The sequence below is a fragment of the Copadichromis virginalis genome, linkage group LG5, assembly GCF_057382275.1.
Source record: "Copadichromis virginalis isolate Kocher_CV1m ecotype Utaka linkage group LG5, C_Virginalis_male_GT1.1, whole genome shotgun sequence".
Lineage (NCBI taxonomy): Eukaryota > Metazoa > Chordata > Actinopteri > Cichliformes > Cichlidae > Copadichromis > Copadichromis virginalis.
Genome location: NC_140622.1, coordinates 9,965,993 through 9,979,740, shown reverse-complemented (window position 1 = coordinate 9,979,740; position 13,748 = coordinate 9,965,993).

Below are 13,748 nucleotides of genomic sequence, written 5' to 3'. Positions count from 1 at the left end.
GCGTTCGCCGTCGCGAAGATCAGAAGATCACAAGTCTCCGAAATCACTACCTAGAACTCAGATAAACATCAGAGTTTCGCAAGCAACTTTGCAGGCGCTGACAGGTGAAATCCCTGTAAACCCCACCAGCCAAAGCTGCAGATTATGTTATCTGTGAGGTGATAAGGGTGCTCTTCTTTTCAGCACATCAGGTGGTGTTTTTTCTTTTTTTTTTGAAGTGGTCTCTTCATGTGTCAGTCTGTGATAGCTGCTCCTGTAAACAATCTCAGCTTTCCGCACATTAAGCGTACAATCTTCTGCACTGTTAGCTTGTTCTTATTGTGACTGGGGAAATCTGGGATACTACTGTAAAGGAGGAAGACTTTAGGTGTTTGTAAGCATTTAATTTGACAGGTGTAAGAGCAGTAGCAGCAAAGACGTAGTTGCAAATGTAGACTGTCAGCAAAGGGTTCCCCCAGTTGGAGGAGGATTTGAGAGTTGAGCGCTTCATTATTCCATCTCTACCTCAAACACAAATGGCAAAGCTGTCAAACTGTGTTCTTCGGGGCTAAGCAATCCTGTGATGTGAATGCATTTTGGGGGAACTAGTTTGACCTCAGAGTGAATTTCTTTTCCTCTGCTGTGATGTTTGAATTCCAGCAGGAAAAAAAAGCAAAAAGACCTACCAAAGCCCAGGGACGCCCCGAGTGAATGAGTTCATGTTAGCCTAACTCTAGTTCCCTGGATCGCTCATTAGGAGCTTGGCTGAGCACTCAAGGTTTTGTTTGGATGGCTCCCAAATGGAAACACAAGTTTGGAGTCATGCCAAACTGTCAGCCCGGTGCATGAGCAGCAGCGTGAATGATGGTCGGCTGCTTGGGTAGAGCGGCCCTGAAGGGGCTGTCTGTGGAACAAAGTTTGTGTTCAAATGAGGAAAGCACTAATCACTCAGAGCAGCCCGATCGCACACAAACACTCATTCAAATGTGTCACAAACGCACAATAGGAGAACATAAGTGAGTTTGCAGATATTTTTGTTAAATGCCTGCCTCACACTTAAAGCATTCTCCTGACAGGTGCATAATAGATGATGCAGGTGTGTTTCAGCCAGGCAGTTGAAAGTGAACTGCGGCAGATTTAAAAGGACAGTTCTGGTTTATTTCATGCGGTTATTGTGGTTCTATGCAAAGTTCCCTCTAAGCTGCGCGCGTGCACAATTGTGCACTGCTGGCACGGTGTCTGCGCACAGAAAATCTGTGTTGCGCACAAAAAAAAACCTAACCTGAATTGAAATTAAAATAAATACGTTAAATACATTACACTGTTTTGCAGTGTTAGTCAGTAAGTGACTGGCTGCTCCAGTATGGGATTGGAACGATGCCACCTTATCCCATAGTCCAGCCAGTAATGCGATTCACATTCGTATATACGCAGCTGATCGACGTCGTTGACAGGCTATGACAGCGTCCTTATGTGTCGACACCGGTGTTTTAGCGAGCAAAGCGGCGTGGCTGATGTGGAGTGAAGCCACGTTAATGACAACGTGTACAACCATTGGAGATGTGAGCAGGACAGACGGAACAATTGACGGAAAAAGTGTGGACTTTATACCACAATTTAAAAACTATAACAGTTTTTATACAGTTTTTATTGTATAAAAAAAAGTATACAATTTTCTACATAAAAAATACAATTTTAATTCAGTTTTATACAATTTAGTTTTTAAATTGTGTTGATAGGCCATGTAAAACCAGACTTATGATAAAAAATATCTGCAATGTTTTTTTTTTTTCCTGAATACTATCGTTGTTTATATTTACTGCGGGAGAAACGGTAAAAATGGCGTTTTGTAAGGAAAACGCTCGAAAGTGCTCTCCGCTGAGCAAACCTCTGCCCCCCAGCCTTTCCTGTTGGTGGAAAAATGTACTATGTGGAGCAATCAAAAAATGACATGGCAACATGGCATTTAGTTGTTTAGGAAGAGGGAAGTTTTAGGAGTGACTGCGGTGTTTTAAGATGTGAGAGATTTGCGACATTTAGCACAAATCTTGTGTAGTTAGTGTGTAGTGTAGTCAATAGTTTTGTTGTGTGTGTCAGAACAATGAGGCAACTGCTGAATGTTACAGGTGTTACAGGAGTGATGCATCTCCTGTTGTCAGGCCTGCAGGTATCAGGCTGTTGTTCTCCTTTATCTCATAGTGGACAGAAATTATTTTTGGAGTGGCACAAATAATCTGTGTGGCATCAGATTTGATGCAGAACAGCTGATTGTTCTGTAAATAGTTTGAAATGTTTATTTAAAAAAACACCTTGGCTGCATTTTTAGGTAAACAGCTGCAAAAAACTTTGTTGTTTGCAAAACTCAGTTACTTTTTTGAAGAAGTAACTATATGATTACTTGCCCAACATTGGTCATTATTTACTGTATTTTGCAGACAGAGAGTTACAGACTCTCTCACAGACCACAGACTCATAATACAAGTCAGAGCAATAAATAAATAAATAAAGTTGTGTTTTCAAAATTGGAGTTCAAGTTATTTTTTACTTCCAATAGTGTTAACATGCTACACAGGTCATGAACAAGATTTTTTTTTAATTTTCATTGTAAGTGGGCTAAAGCGGTTAATTAAAAGTAGTCTAACATAAATGCTGTAATTTGATTACTTTAATTAACCATGTAACTTGGATGGATTCGATGCTGGCGTGACCACAGTGCACACGTCTGCTGTTGCTCACAGTGGTCCAAGGGACCGCTCAGGGAGTTTGTGTGTTCGCTCAGACACATGAAAAATTAGAGGGAACATTGGTTCTATGGATCATGCTAACTTTGCTCTGAGCTTCTCCAATCCAGAAAATAAGGAGTTGCACAAAGCAGCAAATATTGAGGCAACTGGTGTGAGCTCCAGCAGGTTTTCACAGATGTGTAAAAGCTTCTTTGTTTTCTAGCATGCTTTGGGTGTGCTGAGCATACCAGTTACATGTGGTGATACTTGTGTCTGGGTTAATTTGCAAAAACCGAACATGTATCTTATCGTCCAATCATGCAATCCAGACATTTACAGACACAAATCTTCACTCGTGCGCATCACTATGCAGAAAGGAAGCCGCAGTCTTAACTCACATATGAAAACAAACCACCAAACACAAGTGAAACCTCAGTGTGCAGTGATGTGTCAAAAAGTGATTTCCTGATATTAACACATCTATCTGTGGGAACCAATTGAAGATATATTTTCCCTTTAAAAAGAAAATTGGAGAGAATTCTAATGGTTTTGAGGCACAGCGAGTGGGTAACCAATGAAAACAGATCTGTGAAACTAAAGCTGCAGATAAGTTTGGGCAAGGAACCAGTCTTTGGGTACCAGAAACTTTCATATTCCTGTTTTTAGTCCACTTGTACTCCAAGTCCACTTGTAGCAGGCTCTGGCTACATGCAGAAAAAAACTGTGTGGAGAACAAAAAAGGGGAAACAAAACCATCACAGCTGTCATGGTCTGCGGCTCGGTGTCTGAGGAGCGGTTGGGATGCCCACGCCTTCGGTGTGGCTGTCGTCTTCACACCTGCATCCCATCCCAGGTGATCATCAGGGGGACTATTGAAAATACTGAAAATAGTTGTGGATGATTACTAGACCTTTCTAATGTGACGTTGTTGTCCCTGGCTCTCTTTCTCTGTCTCTCCCTCCCGCTCTGTTCCTGTGCTACTGAGTGTAACTACCGCCCCTTTCCCCTCATCCCAGCGTAAAGCACAAGGCTCTCATGCAGAGTGAAGCGAAAAAAGGTGCGAGAGAGAGAGGGTGAGAGAAAGAAAACAAAACAAACCCACAGCTTGCAATGAGGAGTCGGCTCGCGTCGTTCACGTCAAAGACCCGGCTCTAAGAGCCGATTCGTTCGCGACGGACACATCACTACCGCCTGGAGTTCAGAGAAACCACCCGTCATCATCCTCTCCGTCTCCCTGGAATCCTCTCCCGCAGACACTCACCCCTCCCTCCTGTTCCCACGATCCGGTGTTCTGGGAATCCATCCTACCTGGAAAAACATCCTACCCAATGTTTCTGCGCAGATGCGGCGCATGTGCACAACACCAACGCCAAATTAACTACTTTTTCTCTCACCCATCCGGAATACTTCTTAACCTCTTAAGCCCCAACTCCCCCTGATACGGGGGTAAAAGGCAGGAGATCAGTTAGGCTTGGGGCTTAAGAGGTTAAGGTTATGGTTAGGGTTATGGTTAGGGGTAAGGTTGGGGGTAGGGTTAGGTTTAGTCGCAAGTCACCGTCAAATTATAATACGGGTAGGATGTTTTGTCAGAGTAGGATGGTTTCTCAGAATAGCTCTACCCCCGTTGTATGCTGTTATCTCCCTGCTCCCCGGTAATTCTCTCCCTTTTCTGCTGCAGCCTCCCACGGTCCTGATCACAGCGTCCCCGAATCCTTTATCTCCCGGTCTCTTCTTGTAACACTAAAATAGCGTGTTTTCTTTGGTTATTCCAGGTTACCTTTAGTTAAAAAATAAAGTTTATTTTGCGTGCATTCCTGCGTATTGTGTTTTGCTTCTGGGTCCAGCTTGCGTGTTAGAACTACGGTTCTTGACAACAATGGGTTCATAACATTGCCTTGAATCGCATGAAAGTGTTGTCTCATTAGTCTGTAAACCACAAACACTTTTGGATGGCGATGTTAAAGTTTAACAAGGACAAACCTTTGTTATTTCTATGGGCATGCTTATATGTGTCTACAGATTATGACCCATCCAGATAAAAGCAGTTGTATAAACTGGTAATTAATCTTGTACAGGAATCTGGCAGAAGTCCAGCACATCCGACAGATGCTCAATTGGATTGAGATCTGGGAAATTTGGAGGCAAAGTCAACACCTCGTTGCTGTGCTCCTGAAACCATTCCTGAACCATTTTTGCTTTGCGGCAGGGAGCATTATCCTGCTCAAAGAGGCCAAAGCCATCAGGGAATACTGTTTCCATGTAAGAGTCTTGTGGTCTGCAACAGTGCTTAGGTAGGTGCTATACGTCAAAGTAAGATCCACATGGATGACAGGATCTAAGGGTTCACAGCAGAACATTACCCAAAGCCTTCCACTGTCCCCCTCTGAGTTGCCTTCTCCCCATAGTGCATCCTAAAGCCAGGTGATCCCAAGGTAAGTGACGGACACACACACAGAGTACATGATGCAAAGAAAACACAATTCATTAAACCAGGCCACCTTCTTCCATTGCTCCATGTTTAAGTTTGGATGATGTGCCCATTGGAGGACACCAGTCATGGGCGCCCTGGCTGGTCTGCAGCCATGCAGTCCAAAACAAACTGTGATGCACTGACACCTTTCTATCAGAACCAGCATGAACTTTTTTGGCATGGGTCGGACCACACAGGCCAGCCTTCACTCCCCATGTGCATCAGTGAGTCTTGTTAATATTAAATAACTTCTTTTTCTTACAGAGTCTGTTGAGAAAGAGTGGCCCGTTAAGGATTTCTGACATGAACTTCATTGTGCTCAATTTGATTGCAGCAACTATATATGTTAAAACCTAATAGAAGCTAACAATGTAAAGTGCTACTATTTAAATCACAGTGGAAACGTGCGTGTGCATAAGCAGCAGCTGGCTGTGGCTCCCAGGGTGCTGCTGCTACAAACTCTCAACAACTGCTCATTTAATGCGTGAAATCAAAATGGCACATTCACAGCAACGTGCTGTTTCTGTGAGTCCCTAATAATTACAGAGAGGTATTTTTACTATATTCAAAACACATAAAAATCCAAAAATAGAACATACAGTTTTGTTTGCAAGATCATGAAAAATCCCAGAGAAAAAAATGTTTATCCCACAAAATGTTCAGAATTCCTATGAAAGCGTAAGTCCAGGGCCCAGGCAGCTGTTCCACATTTATGAGATCTACAGGGAAATACTCATCAATATTTTGATGTTTATATATTATTTTTTATTTGAATGTTGGAATTGTTTCCAACAAACATCATAGCTGATATGAGTTTGGCTGATCTCAAGTTCAAGGTCATATTCTTGTTCGCCTCTGGTGTGTTTTCAGCATCACTGCTATTTTTAGGTCCCTCTGTATCATTCCATTTATGTCCCTTCGGACTCGTGCCTCTGCTGTATGAGGCAAAACACTTATCCTTCAACTTGAATTTCATTTTCAAGAAGTGGAAGAAATGGCAGGGAGGCAAATCAGGCATGTGGTCCAGGTGGTGAGCAAAGAATTTTCAAAAGCCCCTGAGCTGGCACCTGAAAGGACTTTGCTGCGCACCACAGTTCACCCTGTTTTGGCTCAATGTTCTCTCCAGACTCCTCAGGACTCCCCAGAAGTCCACGAAATCAGTCTCACCCCGGGGGGAATAATTCTCTGTGAACAGCTAAATGAAGCCTGGAAAAATCAGACACTGGCTGCTCCTTAGCTGATGTGCTGCCTTTTGGGCTCGGAACCAGTGGCTTCTTTAAAACAACTGGAGGCCCAGCTCTCCAGCTTGAAACAGAAACACACTTGTGACGCAGAAACAGTGAGCATGCTGGACTTTGCCTGGATATGCCTGAGAAGATTACCTTGAATTGGAGATGAGAAATTTGAAACTGTGTTTTTCGAGATGTGCTCCCAGAACTTTCTGATCAGACCTCAATTAAGCATCACTTTTAGCATACATTTGATTCAGATAATATTCCCAGTTTAAAGCAACTCCTTCTGGCCACATTCCTAATTTCCTGCAGATAAATTCTGCACTCTTAAGCTAACATGTAGTTTTCATTTTTGTGATACTGAACATTTTCCACATGGCCGTCCCCACTCTTCGTGCATATGGCAACAAACTTGTGGGGGTGAACTCCCTATAAGCTCTCCTGGAGCACTCTGGTGTTTGGAAACCTGTCCGCATGTGACCTTTTACTGCAGGTAGGAATAAAAATGTCCCTTTATTTGTGGAAAACCTAGATGCTCCACCAGAAATGAGTTTCTTTTTCCATACTGTTTTGCATTGGCCCGTGTGTTTCTGTCTATCATATTTCATTACAGAAGCCTGCTTGGATCAGCTCTCCGTCATCCTGGCTCCAATTCACCCCCCCTCTCTCTCCCATGAATTCACTGGGCTGTGCAACTGCAGTTATTAGGAGCACAGATTAAATGGATGGCGCATCCCACGCTGTTTGATCCTATTAATAATTAAGCAGGGCGAATATTATACAGTTCGCATACTTAAAACATAGAGTTCAGTGAGTAGGTCAAGAATGATTACACACTGCAGGCTGACAGGCAGCGAGAAACCATTTGTTCAGCAGTAATTAGCCTAAATGATAAAGTAATATAGCCCCATTAAGGGAGAGAAGATCGAGCATCCAGGAGAAGGGGAAAAAAGCACAGGAACCCACAACAGCCCGTGCAGCTTAAGGGTTTATTTGCTTAAATCTGAGCGTACTCCACTCAGATGCATACATAGTTTGTCATGTGATCTTAGGAAGAAAAACAAACCCTACAGTCAAATCCAAATAAAACTCACAGCGGTCATGTTTAATGTATTTCCCGCCTCAGTATCATGTCTAAACGGTGTCAGAGAGCAGCGAGCAGGCCCTGAGGGCGAGCTGTGACATATCAGAAGCTGAATTTCTGACCTCCAGGTGAAGCGTCTCTACCAGCCTCCCAAAGCTCCGGGGTTCATCAATAATTTACTGCACCGCCGGTCATGTTAACACTATCCTTAAGCGTGCTCATTATGTGCTCTCCCTCTCTCTCTCTCTCTCTCTCTCTCTCTCTCACACACACACACACACACACACACACACACACACACACACACACACACACACACACACACACACACACACACTTTCAATATGTGCGCGCAGACGCTTATGGATACGCACATATAAATATCGGTCTGAGGTTATAAAATGATCCTCATTATCTTGTATCATCTTGACAAACCGCAGATAATAACAAACAGGCCGATCGCTCTTGTGAGCGTTTACAGTGAAGCTTGCGGGGTGTGTGTCCCTGTGCGTGTGTGTGGTGGTGGTATATTGAATACTCCCTCATGTGCACAGTTGCCTGCAATGAGCATTTCTGTTTAGCTCTTGGCATTAAACAGCAAGAAAATATGTAGCAGCTGTAAAAAAAAAAAAGGGGGGGGGGGGGATGTCCACCCGTGGACAGGCTGAAGGGGAAAACACAAGAGGGAAAGTTCTTCAGCGGAGATTTACTGTCCCACTTTATGAGCATCGGGCTGCCGCTCAATAAATCCACTTTTTATTGTGAGATTTGATCTCAGCAGACAAAAAAAGTCTTACTTTGTTCTCTTTGTTCTGCTACTGCGTCGTTCGCGCGCGTACTGGCGCACGATCGTACATGGCAGCCCACTCTGATCGTGTCGGTGTGGTTAACACTCACGGCTGAGCGATGCTCACTCATGCGGTGAGCAATCACGGCTGAAGCTGGAGCTTCCCCGTGGACCCCCGTGAGCGCACGACTTAACGCCTGGACTCCGGTGCGCGGCACGGTGTGTCACTGATTGAGACATGTTCACGGGCTTTGTCATAACAACGTCAATAGAATTACACCACGGAGCTCTTTAGTCAGACGTCTGCCCATAAATAGACATCTCGGGGATGAGCTATCATCACTGCTCAGCCACAATTGCACAGCGCTGTTTGCAATGAGAGATCCGTTCCCTCAGAATGAAGGTCGATGTCACGTTGATTGATGAACGCCAAATAAGTGTTTCCCTCTATTGTTTACAGCTGTAAAGGTTAAACAGGGACAGCTGAGGTTTATGTCTCACAATGCACTTTTTTATATCAGCTGGTTCGTGTGAGCCTGGTAACAATGGCAGTGATTATATGTGTGATCTTTACAGCTTATCTTTATTGGGAATCTGCTTATCACAACATTGATCCTCAATGACAGAAAGAAGGGCTGATTTCAATGGTTTAAACACACTGATGTGACCTTTAAGTACCATATAAAGCTTGTCTAACAAGCTGCTGGTCACAATAGCCACCTCACATGAAGAATCCACTGCTCCTCCACCTTTTATTATTATTATTTTTATCATAAAACATTAAAAGATTGGCAGTGGGAGAGGGGAAAGTAGTACATGTTTTAGCTTGTTTTGGTCTGGCCCTCTTATGGAGGTGGGTGGGTTGGCTGTGGGCAGGCTTTAATGTGTACAAAGTGTTGAGTTTTTCATAGGTTTAGACCTAGACTGGTACCCGAGTGTCTGCTAAATGAGTGCACGTTATCAAATAAAAATGGGTTTCACGTCACAAGTGAGTTCCTCGCTTTCAGTATATACTTACACCTGCCAGATGCTGCGAGGGTAGAGGAAAATATGGTCACATCCCAGCTGCTAATAAGTAATATCCTGTTTAATAAAAGTCTGCTGTAGTATGAACAAACTCAGTAGTGGGTTTATGAATAACTAATCTGGGAACCCATCTGCAAGTCTGCTGATGCTCCTCTGGGCACAATGGCTGATATTGGTGCTTCTGGAGTAGCCAGCTGATATCAACACTTTCAAACCATCATTGTTATGAATTTAGGTACTTTTTGAAAAGCCATTTTATATAGCCATTATATATAACCTGTGATTATGGATGTGATCTCCAAGTGTCATCCTTTTTTGCTCTTTACCTGCATCAGAGTCCATCTGCAAGTAAGCCACCCTTTAGTGCCTTTGGGTGCCTATTTGAATCATCATCTATGCTCACGTTAATTGCAAAAGATTCCCAACACATGAATACATTCACCTTGCTAGTACTTCCACAGCATTTGGGTCCTCTTCATTGCACAAATCTAACATGGAGCTGTAAACATTCCCCCGAGAATTTGGTCTATATTAACACGACAGCATCAGACAGTGCGGCAGATTTGTTAGCTTCATCCAGATTGTGAATCTCCCGTTCCACCACATCCACTGAGGAGTGAAGGCAAAAAAAAAAAACTATTATTAACCGATGATTTGAGCTTTGTGACAGAGCAGGTTATCCTACAGCCACCATTAGAAGATGGTGCATGGTGGGCATAAAGGGATGGAGATGTAACAACATTCAGATAGTTTGTAACAATTAAATCCCCCATACCACCAGGAGCAGCCTGGACTGTTGATACAAGGCTGGATGTGTTGTTTTGTCCACTTCTGCCTTTTCAGTCTTTTATCATCTAATTCTGGTTAGTCTGTGTGAACTGCAGCCTCAGTTTCCTTGCCTTAGCTGACAGCACTGGCACCAGGTGAGGTCTTCCGCTGCTGCAGCACATCTGCTTCAATGTTCCGTGTGTTGTGTGCTCAGAGATGCTCTTCTGCATACTCTGCTTGTAAAAAGCGGTTATTTGAGTTACTGTTGCCTTCCTGTAAGCTTGAAGCAGTATGGCTATTATCCTGTTGATCTCTGACATCAACAAGGCACTTTCACTCAGAGAACTGCTGCTCACAGGAAATTTTCACTTCTTTGAACCATTCTCCGGATACTGTAGAGATGATTGTATGGGGAAAATCTCAGTAGATCAGTAGTTTCTGAAATACTCAGACCAACCTGACTGGCACCAACAACCATGGCACATTCAAAGTCCTTAAACTTTAAGTTTAGTTTATGTGAAATAGAACAAAAATCCAACTTTTAATGTGGCTTTTTAAAATACTAGTTTATTTCCCATCCCTGCTTTATTTAGAAACTACTACACTTATTGCACTTAAAGAGGAGAGAAGTGCCAGGCTGGCTGGTGCTACCTGCTGAAATATCCCCCCAAAAAAGGAAAGAAAAATCAATTTCAACAACAGAAGGAACACAACAGAAGTCTGCAAATGTTTTTGTTACCTAACAGTATTCCTGGGGTGTTTGTATTTCATAACTGTGAGCAAGCATACAGCTAAGATGCTTCAGTATCAGGCACAACAGCGGTTACTTGACAAACACGCTGTGGCAACACCCAAAGCATCCACTCAGAAGTTAGCGTCGCCCTCAGAGGCAGGGCAGCGGTGTCCACTTCACGATATCTTTACACAAATTTTACCGGGAGATTTGAAACTTTTGAAGACTCCACTGTGTCAGCAGTGAATCATTCGTTTCTTCATCACTAACATAGATCTCTTTTGTTTGACTGTAAGTGGTGGATCTGCTGTGGCACTTCTGGACAGCTGGACCTCGCTGATAAGGAAGGCGCGGACGGCGTAAATGATAGGGAACCTTTCCTTTCAGCATCGGAAAAAAGCCTAAAAACAGCAAGGTGAGCTGCTTTATCATTTTTATTTATTTCTTTTTTGGTTTAGTTTTGCTTTGACAAAAAGGGGTCAGTGCTGCCCTTTCACAAGGGTACACCCTGCAGTGTTGAAAACGCACACGCTGACTGGTTATCCACGTGCATGCAAATTTGCATGAACAGGGCTCTGCCCACAGAGCGACCATCATTTTTACCACCACTTGTTGCCAAGGTTTCCGTAGCCTCCGTCAATAAATGTCACATCTTGCCAATCTGCCAGCAAACCCAGACTGGACCTGTGCGAGGACTGTTTAACGTTTTCTAAAGTACTGGGAGAAGTGAACAAGTGGAGCTGAGATTAGAACCAGTAGTAAAGCTCAACTTTCAAAGTGTCACAAATGAGAAGTCCCTGAAGTGTTCAAAACAGTTGGTTCAGCTGGAAACAATGAACCACAGGTGAAAGAGTGAGGGCGGGATAGAAAGTCTAAGAGTAAAACCAAAACAATACATAGAAAAACACTAATGTTCGATTTAAATCAGCAAGAAATAACAGACACGAGTAGACTAACACTGAATATGATGACAGAGGCAGGTGAACGCAGAATACAGTGGAAGAAAAAGAACACAGACTAAGAACAAGGAGGTGCGGCACATTTTATAGGAACTTAGCTAAAGCTCTCATTTGACTCTGCATTGCTGCGTTAGCCATCCGGATACATCTGAAAATGTCTAAAAATGCTCTGTCGTTTTCAATTGTTTTCATCCACGCTGAAAACTCTACGTTCCTGTACTGCGCATGCATGAAACGTAAGACCATTCGACCTGCGTCATTTCCAGCTGCCGTTTATTTACTTTCCGGCTCTTTGAAACGTCGCGGCAAAATGTTAAGGAAAAGCGCCGAGTTTATTTGGAGCTATCTGGAGCATTTACAAATGGATATTAATCTTTAATAGCGCCATCAAAATTGAGAGTAAACAAAACAGCTGCTGTACAATGCTGTAAATCCCCACTTCCACTTCAGCTATGAAAATAACGCATTTAGAGTCTGGTTTATCTTTAGGGTCTTTGTAGCTAATTATCCATTTGTAACACATGTAGCGAGGACATTTTGGACGTGCATCCACAGGCAGCTGTAGCTGATCGCTGTCTGCTAGGCTACAGTGTTATTACTTGAAAAATAACACAAGTTTCTGTGCAGTACAGACCATCCAAGGCGTCTCTGCTCCAGTTTCGGTGAGTGAAATTCAAGTACTGTATTAGCTTGTAAGTTTTTACTAAAAACAGGCATCCATACAGTTTATATATGCAGCGTGTTTACTAATCTTGTTGGCCTAAATGTGATAACCGTAGATCTAGTGTGACTTCTGGTTTAAGAAATGCCAACATGTCACTGTCGATGCTTTAAATTGTGGAGTCCTGAATCTAGTAGCTCATGCCAGAGTGATTATGTCCATCTTTTATATACAGTTTATGGGTGCTTTGTCAGCTGTTCCTCAGATGATTTTGTTCAACACAGGAAATATTGATTTGTTCGTTCAGCTTGGTTGAAAGATGAAAGTGCAGCAAAGATCAGAACTGCGCGTTTTTCTCTTTCTTAGTGTTGCCTGACAAAAATGCACCAGCACAAGCTTTGACAGCTGTTGGTGCTGGTTACCATCTTCCTGGAAATATTGTAGTTCGAATTTTCCCGTGTAATGCACAACTAGAACCGTACCACACCTGATTCTTGAAATTTTTCAATATCAGTTCAGTGGTGTACAGCTAGAGTAGCGTAGTGAGTAAGAAGTGGGTTGAATGAGTCATTCAAATTTTCCTCTTCCCGACTGCGGCTCAATAAGAATAAACAGCAGTGCACTGAAGTCGTCGATGATGTTGCACAGTTATTTACATCGTCTATTTTCCTGAGTATTGAAACCACTGTAAACATCTCAGATTCTGTGGTGTGAGAGGAAACATGGCTCGCTTCACCTTCTGGTTCACACATTGCCAGTGTTCTGCACCAGGCGTCTTGATTTCCTTTTCACATAAAAGTGGTTTGCTTATCTGCAGATGTTTAACCCTTCCTCAACATATGGATCTAGTCACAGTATGGCAGTTTGAGCTGGCAGCCGGTTTAAGTCTGCTTGGACCTTGACCTGAATGGAAACAGTTTGAAAGAAGGTCTTTGATCTGAAGCAAAGAAAGAAAGAAAGAAAGAAAGAAAGAAAGAAAGACAGAGGGGGATAAATAAGAGCCAAAAAATTAAGACCTAGATTTCGCCACCTCATATTTCTTCTTTTGCTTTCCAGAGAATACACAAATGGATTATTAATATCCTGTCTGCTCTGTTTGGATACATTTTGCAATATGTGAGGGAAAAATCTTCTGAAGCAACATCAAAATAAAGCACATCCCATGTTCACTTTTTGCCCTTGCTGCTTGGGAAGTGACCTCAGAGCAATGTTTTTATTAAATACTCCATTTATCCCTCAAGGGAGTCTTGTTTCCTAAGCATCGCTGGAGCAGGTAGGTTAAGACTCAAGGCTCAAGGATAGATGAGCACATGTAGCTCGTATATA